The sequence below is a fragment of the Bos indicus x Bos taurus genome, chromosome 3 (genome assembly GCF_003369695.1).
Source record: "Bos indicus x Bos taurus breed Angus x Brahman F1 hybrid chromosome 3, Bos_hybrid_MaternalHap_v2.0, whole genome shotgun sequence".
Lineage (NCBI taxonomy): Eukaryota > Metazoa > Chordata > Mammalia > Artiodactyla > Bovidae > Bos > Bos indicus x Bos taurus.
The window spans coordinates 30,452,524-30,466,445 of record NC_040078.1 but is presented as its reverse complement, the minus strand read 5'-3'; the positions used below and the strand labels follow the sequence as shown (position 1 = coordinate 30,466,445).

At 42.5% G+C, this 13,922-nt stretch overlaps 1 long non-coding RNA gene across 1 annotated transcript in view; it reads left to right on the top strand.

Annotated features, from left to right (window-relative positions):
* The window catches only part of LOC113889452, a 174,655-nt gene extending 164,097 nt beyond the window's left edge, over window positions 1-10,558 (top strand). Inside the window, exon 6 of the long non-coding RNA XR_003510265.1 lies at window positions 10,211-10,558. This is a non-coding gene — a long non-coding RNA (uncharacterized LOC113889452). The remainder of the gene's footprint in view (window positions 1-10,210) is intronic.
* The last annotated feature ends 3,364 nt before the right edge of the window (window positions 10,559-13,922 follow it).

The window sequence follows — 13,922 nt, the reverse complement described above, 5'->3', positions numbered from 1 at the left end:
CTGAGCTCAAGAAAGTAATGTTTGGTTCACAAACAAAAGTGTGATCAAGTCTCAAAGTAATTATTACACAGGTCTGGTTCGGCATCTTGGAAGCCGTCTACTTCGGATGTTGTCTTCTTCTTGTCCTGGTCTGGTACTGCTGGTCTCAGTCTAAGAGGGTGTCAGAATCAGGAGTTTCAGTCCATTTAAGAGAGAAGGCCTGATATGGCCCCTTCCAACAAGGCTGTGGACAGTCCTTTATCTGATGTCTTTTCCAGTGTGAATAATCTTCTGGATGCAGGTCATGAGGCATCTGATCTGTATCCAAAAATAGATTACTGTGATAAACTTCAGAAATAAACATAGAGTATCCTTTTAATAATTCAATTAAGGGGCTTCTCTGGTGGTACAGTGGTTAAGAATCCACCTTCCAATGCAGGGGATGTGGATTTTATCCCTGGTCAGGGAACTAAGATTCTCACATACCACAGGGCAACCAAGCTCACATGCCACAACCACTGAGCCTACCTTCCACAGCTAGAGAGAAGTCCACAAGCTGAAAAGAACCTCTTAGCCACGACTAAGGCCTGATACAGCAAAAATAAATAAATATTTTTAAAAATAAGTCTTAAAAAAATTCTATGAATCTTCTTGTAGATGAGGCATTTTTGCAAAGACATCAAAGTAATGTCTTAGAATGACAAAAGACTTTAAAGGTATAGCTAGCCTGGAAAATCCCGTGGATGGAGGAGCCTGCAAGCCTGCAGTCCATGGGGTCGCTGAGGGTCGGACACGACTGAACGACTTCACTTTCACTTTTCACTTTCATGCATTGCAGAAGGAAATGGCAACCCACTCCAGTGTTCTTACCTGGAGAATCCCAGGGACGGGGGAGCCTGGTGGGCTGCCGTCTATGGGGTCCCACAGAGTCAGACACGACTGAAGTGACTTAGCAGCAGCAGCAGAGATCTGATTACAATGCAATTGACAAAAAAACTTAGTTATTGCTATAATGTACAACATTTTAAGATCATAATTAGAATTATGACTGGTAGCATTATACCAGAACATATCCAATTTTAGAAATTTTATATAATTTATAAGAATATTTATATTAATGACATTTTATCCATACAGTGCAACCTGAGAAGGTTTATCTCCACTCCACTAGGCAATGCTTCCCATATAACCCAACATACTAAACAATCCTAATTGTTTTAATCTCTCTCTGGGATGCTTCAGGGAGCGTCTAAAGTATCCCCAAATTAGCTGGAGGCAGGAAAGAATTTTGTGTTTAAAAATTTTCTTGTCCTAAAAAAAAGTTCTTGCCCTGCCTTAAAATAAAAATAATTTTATTTCATATATACATCTATAAAAATACACAAATGGTATTGCATGATGTGTACAGTGCATCATGATATTTTTCACTTCCACTAATTACTATGGAAGTTTTTTTTTTCATACCTATGGATTTATTTCATTGTTTTCAAATGTTGTATAACATTCTGTAAGATGAACTATAATATATTGAGCTAGTGCCCTGTAAATATATCTTCTTAAAAAATGCTTGTCTTTTGGGGTATAGTGGCATTGTGGGTGACTTTTTCTGCCTTATATTTACAACAATATTAAAGCGTCTATGCTGTTCCTATAATTTTTTTTTTGCCATGTCACTTGACTTGTGGGATCTTAGTTCCCAGAACAGGGACTGAACCAAGGCCCTCAGCAGTTAACCACTGGACCACCAGGGAATTCCCTATAATTAGCTATTTTAATTTTTTTTTTAAAAAAAAAAACATCTTTTAGGGTGTTGTTTGCAATAACAAAATTCAACAGGGGACTCTGGGATTCAGTAAAGACTGAGAAGGGGCATTTGAATCTACTCATTCAGGAATAGATAATGGCCCCTAATTACATTTTCAATAGAGGTCAAAACCAAATTATTGCAAGTTAAGAGGTGAATGTAATTGCCAGGCAGATAATTTGTTAGAGGAGTTTGCCAAAGATTGGTGAAAACAGGACAGACTCTTTGAAGAGCAGCAAAGTTGGGCAAAGGCTTTGTTCAAATTTGGAAAGGCACGGACAAAACAGGTGTAAGGTCTGCCTCCTTAGCTATTTTGATTATAAGCTTAAAGAAGACCTGATTAACAGTGGAGGGTTGATAGTGTTGCAGGAGGGGGGCCCCATCCAGGGCCCAAGAGTGGGCTCTTGTTTAACACTCAGAAATGAGTTGTCTGAGGAGACTCGCATGCTGACATAGCAAGAGGCGTTATTGGGAAGGGCGCCGGGGGTGGGGAGAATAGGAGGGTAAGGGGTACCCAGGAGGACTGCACTGCCACATGGGTCACAGTCTTGGGTTTTATGGTGATGGGATTAGTTTTCTTTCTGGGTTGCATCTTGCCAGTCATTCTGACTCAGGGTCCTTCCTGGTGGTGTGCACATCACTCAACCAAGATAGATTCCAGCGAGAAGGATTCTGGGAGGACATATTGACTGGTGTCTATAGTCTCTCCTTTTGAGCTTTCCAGAATTCTCGTGGGTGCTGGCTAGTTCTGTGTCCTGACCAGGATCTCCTGTCCTACAATAGCTCATGCAAATGGTTACTGTGGTGCCTGGCCAGGGTGTGCGGTTTCCATTTCTCCTATCAGTAGCAGCCTAAGACAATGTCCTCACCTTTTTCTTTTTGTTGTTTTACTTGGTAAAAAGGGAGTGAAGGTAAAAGGTCCTCATAAATTATGATCTTGTGAGGTCAGTAACCAGGCACTTGGAAGGGGAGGAAGGCCTTGATCATAAATCCCTCACGGTTCACCCATAAGCAAAATCTAGTTTGTGTCAAGCTGGCTTCTTGGAAAATGTGAGGAAATCTATTATATTTAAAATCCTAAACTCATATTTGCCTCAGTGAGGGTCTTTTTGTTTTGTTTTTGACCGTGCCATGCAGCATGCGAAACCTTAGGTCCCCCCTGCTGCTGCTGCTACTGCTAAGTCACTTCAGTCATGTCCGACTCTGTGTGACCCCATAGACGGCAGCCCACCAGGCTCCCCCGTCCCTGGGATTCTCCAGGAAAGAACACTGGAGTGGGTTGCCATTTCCTTCTCCAATGCAGGAAAGTGAAAAGTGAAAGTGAAGTCGCTTAGCTGTGTCCAACCCCCAGCGACCCCATGGACAGCAGCCTACCAGGCTCCATCGATGGGATTTTCCAGGCAGGAGTACTGGAGTGGGGTGCCATTGCCTTCTCCGTACCAGGGATCAAACCCGTACCCCCTGCTTTGGAAGCACAGAGTTTTAACCTCTGGACCGCCAGGGAAGTCCCCTTGGTGAGGGTCTTTTGAAGAAGAAAATGGAGAGAACAAAATAACCAGAGAATATGAATTAGGTTGATAAACAGGAATGACTTAGGCAAAATTATGTACTTTGAGAGTTACCCTATTCTGGTGTAGTTCTAGAAGTCATGTCCTCATCTTTGTTTAATATGAGGATTAGCCCTCACTTGGGGGAATTTCCAGCTAGGTTAAAGGGGAAGGTGGTACCAGGTCAGTGAGGATATATTTAGGACAAAGCATTGGGCCTTAACACACACCTCAAATCACATCATTTTGAACAGGAAGGGTTTCCAGCCATCCCAGTTCCAGCCACTGCAGCACTGAAGGTGTGCCCTCAGGGAAATTCAGGATCAAGAAAAACAGGAAGCATTCTGTGCCTTGGGTATTAGCCTTAGTTAAGATGCATATCTAAGGAGTAATTTCAGTGAACCCAGATCCTTGCATCTTTCCAAAACAGAAGAGTGCTAAAATCACCAATCTGTAGCATCTGTTCTTTGTGATGAGCAGTAATCTTTTGATGTTTGACTACATGTTTCCAGCAAAAAACTCATATGCCCTGGGACTTCACTGGCGGTCCAGTGACTAAGACTCCACACTCTCAGTGCAGGGTGCTAGGGTTCAATATCTGGTCAGGGAACTAGATCCCACATGCCACAACTGAAGATTCCACATGCTGCAGTGAAGATCAAAGATCCCATGTTCCACGACTAAGACCTGGTGCAGCCAAATAAATATTAAAACAAAACAGAAAAACAGGGGCTTCCCTGGTAGTTCAGTGGTAGAGAATATGCCTGCAAATGCAGGAGAATATACAACTAAGCCGGTGTGTCACAACTCTTGAGCCTGGGCTCTAGGACCCAGGAGCCACAACTGCTGAAGCCCATATGCCCTAGAGCCCTTGCTCCACAGCAAGGTTTCTTGAGGAGAAGCCTGAGCACTGAAATTAGACAGTAGCCCCCCTGCTTGCTGCAACTAGAATAATGCCTTCATGGCAATGAAGACCCAACACAGCCAAAAATAAACTTAAAAAAAAAAAAACAATAAAAATCTCATATACCCTGGCTTTCCCTTGACCTCTTTGGAACAGTTCCTCAGTTTTCTGAGAAGTTGTCTCCCAGGCTGTAGTACTCAGTTCAGTTCAGTTCAGTTGCTCAGTCGTGTCTGACTCTTTGCAACCCCATGAACCGCAGCACACCAGGCCTCCCTGTCCATCACCAACTCCCAGAGTCCACCCAAACCCATGTCCATTGTGTCGGTGATGCCATCCAACCACCTCATCCTCTGTTGTCCCCTTCTCCTCCTGCCCTCAGTCTTTTCCATCATCAAGGTCTTTTCAAATGAGTTAGCTCTTCGCATCAAGTGGCCAAAGTATTGGAGTTTCAGCTTCAACATCAGTCCCTCCAATGAACACCCAGGACTGATCTCCTTTAGAATGGACTGGTTGGATCTCCTTGCAGTCCAAGGGACTCTCAAGAGTCTTCTGCAACACCACAGTTCAAAAGCATCAATTCTTTGGCGCTCAGCTTTCTTTATAGTCCAACTCTCACATCCAAACATGACTATTGGGAAAACTATGGCCTTGACTAGATGGACCTTTGTTGACAAGGTAATGTCTCTGCTTTTTAATATGCTGTCTAGGTTGGTCATAACTTTCCTTCCAAGGAGTAAGCATCTTTTAATTTTATGACTGCAGTCACCATCCGCAGTGATTTTGGAATACAGAAAAATAAAGTCAGCCGCTGTTTCCACCGTTTCCCCATGTATTTGCCATTAAGTGATGGGACCGGATGCCATGATCTTAGTTTTCTGAATGTTGAGCTTTAAGCCAACTTTTTCACTCTCCTCTTTCACTCTCATCAAGAGGCTCTCTAGTTCTTCTTCATTTTCTGCCATAAGGGTGGTGTCATCTGCATATCTGAGGTTATTGATATTTCTCCCGGCAATCTTGATTCCAGCTTGTGCTTCATCCAGCCCAGCATTTCTCATGATGTACTCTGCATATAAGTTAAATTAGCAGGGTGACAATATACAGCCTTGACATACTCCTTTTCCTATTTGGAACCAGTCTATTGTTCCATGCCCAGTTCTAATAAGATCTTTGAAGCAAACAACTCAAAAATTTTAGGTTGTGCATTGTTCTGCAGTTGATACCCTGTAATGAGCATTCTCTTCTAACACCTAGAATCCTCTGTGTTTAGGTTGAGTCAAGGCCTCTGAATACTCTCTGGTGGCCAGGCTAGCTGTGGGGAAAGGGGGAGGGGCGCGGGCAGGTGAAGGGCTCAGAGGAGGAGGAAAAGTGACTTTTCATGTTACCTTTTCATATTTTGAATCTCTTGATTTTTTTTATCATGGAAATATTTCATTCAAAAATATAAGTTGTTTTAAAGACTTGATTAAGGGAGGGGTGAGAGGAAGGCTCAAGAGGGAGGTGGTATGTATATACATACAGCTGATTCATGCTGTTGTACAGCAGAATGTAACACAACATTGTAAAGCAATTATACTCCAATTAAAAAAAAAAACTTGATTAACACAGAGAAGAGAAATTTGGTTTTGTTTTCTGGTCAGCATGGGCTCCTGGATTTACTTCATTTCATTCCTACTTCTTCATTTGATCTGTAATTTCATAATGTGATGTTTTAGTTTAGGGCCCTCTCCCTGCAAACCACATCTCCAACCCAAATTAACTAAACAAGTCAGCTTTTCTTTCACCACATCTTTGTTTCCCATCAGCAAACAAGACATCTTGCTAAACACAGACTAACCACCTGAAGCCTGACAACTGAATTACAGGCAGACGCCAGCCCTGCCTGCTATTAGCTGCATGACCTTCAGCAGGGTGCTCATAAAACATTCTGGAATTTGGTTGCTTCATGTGGGGCTGAGGAAGGTGCACTCACGAGGTTAGAGGTCAAAGGGCCTAGACTCACTTTTTGGTTCTGCCACTTGGTTGCTCTGTAAACCTGGGCATGCTGCTTGGCCTATGAGCTTCAGTTTTTTTAAAAAAAAATAGCAATGAATCTTCTTTCCAGGGAGGTTGTGAAAGTGAAATAAGAAATGTCAATGTACCTGCTGTCTAGAACAACTGGGCTCTCAACTCTTATTAGTGTCTTTTCCTTCCTCTTTACCTTATTTCCAGTTTTGTTTTAAATTGGTAAAATGAGACTTTGTGAACTTTGTAAAGCCTGCCTGTGACTCAGGCCCTCTGCCTTTCATAGTGCTTCACAAACTGTGAAGCAGAATTTTGTGGTTGTTTTGGCACTAGGCAGACTTGGGCCCCAGGCTGTGAATTTCTCTGTCCTCTCTAAATTGTGTTTGAATTCCAGAGGAGAGCTCTGTTTTTCTAGGTGGAAATTAGGTAAACTTTTCCAGGAGCTTGCCCCAGGCATCACGCTGGGGGCTGGGAGCTCCCTCTGCTAGATCTTCCCAACGTTTTCTCTGGGCTCAGCAACGCCAAGCCACCTGAGTTGTCGGGTAGGTATTGTTCTTAGAAGCCACCTGGATGCTGGCTCAGTCTCTCTCAGGACAAGAGAAGCTGCTTAGACGTTTGAAACATATCATTGAAAACCTATTCACACTTACAGGGAAGCCAAACTGATAAGGATGATAAGGATGATGAGGATGATGACAATAATAATAAGCCCTACCTGCTGCTCACTATGTATATATACTATGCTATGGGAGAAGCCAGGATGCCTTCAGCCTAGTCACGTGAATTAATTTTTAAAGCTTTTATTGTATTTCTAGCTTTTCTGAAGTTTTCCTCCTACAGCACATGAAAGTGTAAGATCGTAGTTTTAAACTTAGCCATACCAAGATGAGGAAAGAGAGAAGACAGTTAACCCCAAAATTAGTGAAGTGAAAGTCGCTCAGTCATGTAGTTTAGAAATGAGCCAGAGGTACACATGGAAGTTTAGAAGACTACATTAAGACACTTGACAGGGAAAAGATAAAAAGAAAGAAAGAAAAGAGACACTTGGGGGAGTTCCCTGGTGGCCTAGTGGTTAGGATTTCTGGTTTTCATTGCTGTGGCCCAGGTTCAATCTCTGGCTGGGAACCTGAGATCCTGCAAACTGCTAGGTGCAGCCAAAAAAAAAAAAGGAGTAAGAAAAAGACACCTGGCATTGCCACTCAGAGGATTTGTAAGGTTTATTAAACAGCAACTCTCCCTGGCCCTCAGCATTTTTGTCTTAAGATGAGGGGGATTGGTATCAAATCCTCCCTAGCTCTGACTTTCCTAGGCCAGATGCTTACAAAGAAGTTCTTTTGTTTCAACCATGTCCTTTCCCATGAGCAAGGGGGAAGAAAGAAAGGATCCCAATTTTTATATTTTATAGAGCAAATAGCCTATGCCAGGCACTGCATGAGCTATTTTGTTTACATTAATGTATACATTAACTCCTAGAACAGCATTGCTCTGTTAATTTGGCCAGTGGTCTTAAAACGGGGGTGGCAGTGGGAGTGCATTGCCAGCAGTACCATCACAATGTTCTCTTATTTCTGTCTTATCAAGAAAACAAGAAAGTAGGGACTTCCCTAGTGGTCTGTTGCAGGGAAAAGCCAATTCTGACTCCATGTTGGAATTGTTTCTTTGACTTGCTTTTTGTTGCTTTTGTTGTTATAATCATACATAATGGTCTGTCTCAGAGAATCTTGCCCTTCTGCCTGACTGGTAAACTAAACTGCCTTTGTTCAGAACCCTGCCCTCCCTTTAGATGGCAAGAATGAAGAAATTAATACATTCCCTGCCTGAGGCTTGCCCTTCTAGGAGATATTTGCAAGATTAATGGCCACCTCCCCCAACCATCTTCGATCTATAAAAAGAACCTGACATCCAGCTCCAGATAAGATGGTTATTTTGAGTTAGTCTGCCATTTTCTTGGTCAGCCAGCTTTCTGAATAAAGTCAAATACCTTGCCTCAACACCTCCTCTCTCATTCATTGGCCAGTCCTGCAGTGAGCAGAGGGAGTTTGGAGTCAGTGACAGTTCAGTGGTTAAAAATTCTGTCTTCCAATGCTGAGGACATGGATTCAATCCCTGGTTGCCAAGATCCCACATGTCTCGAAACTAAGCCTGTCCACCACAAGAGACCGTATGTGCCGCAGTAAGACCCAACGCAACCAAATAAATATTAAAAAAAAAAAAAAAAGTAATTAATAAACATAAATGGATAGACAGAAGCATGTATACATATGTATTTATTACAAATAACATATTTTCATGTGGTACATAATTTAAATTTTACATTGAGGTGCAAAATTAAAAAACAAAAGGAGTTGAAACTATATGCTGGACATTGGCAGTAAGATAATCCCAGTTAATCTACCAAGCATATTTTATTGGGGTTAACTGAGAGTTCATAATATGTCCAAATGAAGTTTCATGTATAAATCACAGGTGAACTGTTTCCCAATCCATCCTTTCTGTCCTTTTCCCTACTTAAATTGCACATGGGGAACTTATCTGACGGTTCAGTGTTTAAGAACAAGGCCGGGGGCTCTTTGATCCCAGCTGGGGGAACTAAGATCCCACAGGCTTTGTGGCCTGAATAAAAAAAAAAAGAAAATGTAATTCACTAAATATTCTCATTGTAAAGTAATCAGAAAGCATAGAGAAAAGACTTCTGGGCTGTTCTCCCCTCTGCCCTCCTCCCCACCCCCAACCCTGAACTTACTCACCCACTTATCCAGTCCTCTCCTCAGAGAGCCACAATTATTTACTTTTTTTTGGAGTGGGGGTGCTCTACTAGGCCTTCATTCCTGCACAGGCCTTTCTCTAGTGGCGGCAATCAGGAGCTAATCTCTAGTTGTGCTGCTCAGGTTCTCATTGCAGTGGCTTCTCTTGTGGAACATGGGCCCTAGAGTGCTCAGGCTTCAGTAATTGCGGCTCCTAGGCTCTAGGGTGCGACTTCCCTTTCACTTTTCACTTTCATGCATTGGAGGAGGAAATGGCAACCCACTCCAGTGTTCTTGCCTGGAGAATCCCAGGGACGGGGGAGCCTGGTGGGCTGCCATCTATGGGGTCGCACAGAGTCGGACACGACTGAAGTGACTTAGCAGCAGCAGCAGCAGCAGGCTCTAGGGTACAGGCTCAATAGTTGTGGCTATTGGGCTTAGTTGGTCTGAGGCATGTGGGATCTTCTCAGAGGGATTGAACCCGAGTCTCCTGCATTGGCAGGAGGATTCTTTACCACTGAGCCATCAGGGAAGTCCCACAATTCTCTTTTAGATGTGTATTCCAGCTCTATAAAAAGTAAAGTTTCATCATTGATATCCTTAAGTCCTTGCTTTAAGGAAAAAAAAGAGAGAGACTGGAAAGAGTAAGGGGAAAATGGGACTCGGTAACCTACAAAACTTTTGGGCAGGATGTTTTTAAAATGCAGGTTCAGAATGGGAACTTGAACTGTGCCTTGAACTTTCCAGCATGAGCATCTGGCTACCCCCACCTTGGTTAATACTGCTGATTGACTGTCTCTGGCACTGGCCCACCTGCCAGGGACAGTCAAACACAGGAAAGCTGACAAATTACCAGCATCTTTCACTTTTTCATTTTTATTCTTTATATTTATCAGTCTCCCATACTCGGATGATGGCTGAGAATGGGAGTTTCTCTTACACACAGTAGCAGAGACAGTTTCTCTTTTTCTCTTTCTTTTCTAAAGGACAATGTCAAGGACATGTCAAAGCCAGGTCAGTAAATGTTACATCAGAGATACTGCTGCTATATTTACTCCCACTTGCCCTTCAAGCAAAGTAATTTATATGATGAAAAACAGCAGAGACAAACCGACCTGGGTATCTTCAGAGAAAGAAAGCATTGAATTTTAAAGCTGTGTGTGGTCTTGGCATTGCAGTTAATTTCTCTGTGGACTAAATTTCCTTTTTCTCTCTTTTCCCACCTTTTTAGAATTCTCTCCGAAGAAAGAGTTAAAGAGACATGGTACTTCATCCCAGGCCTGCAGACCTGCAGTTGCTATTCAGGATTCAATTCATTCCAGGCTGTCACCATAGCCTTGAGATAAGAGAGACTAAACAGACAGGAGAATGACGAGCAGAATTACCACCAGATTGGCTTCTGTTCCACTCCCACCCTGAAGCCCTCTCTGGGAGTTTTCATTCTTCAAACCTCAGTTTTCTGCTTTTTAATCAATTTTGTTTGCGTATTGTTTGGAGAATAAATATTAATAAGGTCTTGTGGGGAAAGAAAGGTTATTCAGTTTTGACTCCATTCAATAATCATTTCTTTCTTAAAAAATTGAAGTACAGTTGATGTTGGGTTTCCAGATGGCTAAGTGGTAAAGAATCCACCCACCAATGAAGGAGACATGGATTCAATCCCTGGCTCAGGAAGATACCCTGAGAAGTAAATGGCAACCCACTCAAGTATTCTTGTCTGGGAAATCCCGTGGACAGAGGAGCCTGGCAGGCTACAGTCCATGGCTTAGCAAAAGAGTCAGTTACAACTTAGGGACGAAACAACAACAATAACTTGATTAGCAACTGTTTGAATCTGCCCTTTGCAACTCAGGGAAGATTGTGGAGGCTGGGGTCTTGCCTGCAAGAAATGGGAGACAGAAAGGCCTCTGTGCCTGCTCACTTTCAATCGCAGACCTATCACAGACCAGAGTTCTCTGTGCTATATAGTAGGACATAGTTTCTCCATCATATATATTAATATAATAGTTTGAATCTGCTAATCCCAATTCCTGCTCCATCCCCCCACACACTTGGCCACCACAAGTCTGTTCTCTATGTCTATGAGTCTCTTTATGTTTCATAGATAAGTTCATTTGTGCTATCTTTTAGATTCCACATGATATCATATGGTATTTGTTTTCCTTACTTCACTTACTATGATAACGTCTAGGTCCATCCATGTTACTGCAAATGGCATTATTTCCTTCTTTTTTGTGGCTGAGTAATGTTCCATTTTGTATATGTACCCCATCTTTTTATCCACTCATCTGTCAATGACATTTAGGTTCTTCCATGTTTTGACTGTTGTGAATAGTGCTGCTATGAACATAGTGGTTCGTGTTCATAGTGGTTCATTTTTAATTATAGTTTTGTCCAGATATATGCCCAGGAGTGAGATTACTGGATCATATGGGAACTCTATTTTTAGCTTTTAAGGAACCTCCATACTGTTCTCTGTAGTGGTGGCACCAACTTACATTCTGACCAACAGTGTAAGAGAGTTCACTTTTTTCCACACCTTCTCCAGCATGTGTTATTTCAACAATCTTTTCTAAAGTACATATTAAGTGCTGGCAGAGAATACCATCCAGAGTAAAACATTGCACCTACCCTTAAGGAGTTAACAATCTAAAAAATGGAAAAAAAAAATTATAAAGAACCTTAACCTCAGGCAGCAAATGATAAATTTCAAATGAGGGAATGTGGAGGAAATAGGACAGGATTACAGGAAGTCCCTCATGCTCAGTTGGTAAAGAATCTGCCTGCAATGCAGGAGACCCTGGTTCAATTCCTGGGTTGGGAAGATCTGCTGGAGAAGGGATAGGCTACCCACTCCACAGCCTTGTCTAACTCAATGAAACTAAGCCATGCCGTGTGGGGCCACCCAAGATGGGCGGGTCATGGTGGAGAGGTCTGACAGAATGTGGTCCACTGGAGAAGGGAATGGCAAACCACTTCAGTATTCTTGCCTTGAGAACCTCATGAACAGTATGAAAAGGCAAAATGATAGGATACTGAAAGAGGAACTCCCCAGGTCAGTAGGTGCCTAATATGCTACTGGAGATCAGTGGAGAAATAACTCCAGAAAGAATGAAGGGACGGAGCCAAAGCAAAAACAATACCCAGTGTAGATGTGACTGGTGATAGAAGCAAGGTCCGATGCTGTAAAGAGCAATATTGCATAGGGACCTGGAATGTCAGGTCCATGAATCAAGGCAAATTGGAAATAGTCAAACAGGAGATGGCAAGAGTGAACGTCGACATTCTAGGAGTCAGTGACCTAAAATGGACTGGAATGGGTGAATTTAACTCAGATGACCATTACATCTACTACTGTGGGCAGGAATCCCTCAGAAGAAATGGAGTAGCCATCATGGTCAACAAGAGTCCTAAATGCAGTACTTGGATGCAATCTCAAAAATGACAGAATGATCTCTGTTCGTTTCCAAGGCAAACCATTTAATATCACAGTAATCCAAGTCTATGCCCCAACCAGTAACGCTGAAGAAGCTGAAATTGAACGGTTCTATGAAGACCTACAAGACCTTTTAGAACTAACACCCAAAAAAGATGTCCTTTTCATTATAAGGGACTGGAATGCAAAAGTAGAAAGTCAAGAAACACCTGGAATAACAGGCAAATTTGGCCTTGGAATATGGAATGAAGCAGGGCAAAAGCTAATAGAGTTTTGCCAAGAGAACGCACTGGTCATAGCAAACACCCTCTTCCAACAACACAAGAGAAGACTCTACACATGGACACCACTGAAATCAGATTGATTATATTCTTTGCAGCCAAAGATGGAGAAGCTCTATACAGTCAGTGAAAACAAGACTGGGGCTGACTATGGCTCAGATCATGAACACCTTATTGCCAAATTCAGACTTAAATTGAAGAAAGTGGGGAAAACCACTAGACCATGCAGGTATGACCTAAATCAAATCCCTTATGATTATACAGTGGAAGTGAGAAATAGATTTAAGGGGCTAGATCTGATAGATAGAGTGCCTGATGAACTATGGAATGAGGTTCGTGACATTGTACAGGAGACAGGGATCAAGACCATCCCCATGAACACACACACAGAACACAGAAGTCGCTCAGTCGTATCTGACTCTTTGTGACCCCATGGATTGTAGCCCACCAGGCTTCTTGGTCCATGGGATTTTCCAGGTGTGAATACTGGAGTGGGTTGCCGTTTCCTTCTCCAGGGGATCTTCCTGACCCAGGGTTCGAACCTGGGTCTCCCGCATTGTAGGCAGACGCTTTACCGTCTGAGCTACCAGGGAAGTCCATCAAAAAAAAGACTAGTAGTAAGTTTCAAAAGGATGACATCCCCATGGAAAAGAAATGCAAAAAAGCAAAATGGCTGTCTGGGGAGGCCTTACAAATAGCTGTGAGAAGAAGAGAAGTGAAAAGAAAGGAGAAAAGGAAAGGTATTCCCCGCCGCCAAAAAAAAGATATTCCCATTTGAATGCAGAGCTCCAAAGAATAGCAAGGACAGATAAGAAAGCCTTCCTCAGTGATCAATGCAAAGAAATAGAGGAAAACAACAGAATGGGAAAGACTAGAGATCTCTTCAAGAAAATAAGAGATACCAAGGGAACATTTCATGTAAAGATGGGCTAGATAAAGGACAGAAATGGTATGAACCTCACAGAAGCAGAAGATATTAAGAAGAGGTGGCAAGAATACAAAGAAGAACTGTAAAAAAAAGATCTTCACAACCCAGATAATCATGATGGTATGATCACTCACCTAGAGCCAGACATCCTGGAATGTGAAGTCAAGTGGGTCTTAGGAAGCATCACTACAAACAAAGCTAGTGGAGGTGATGGAATTCCAGTTGAGCTCTTTCAAATCCTGAAAGATGATGCTGTGAAAGTGCTGCACTCAATATGCCAGCAAATTTGGAAAACTCA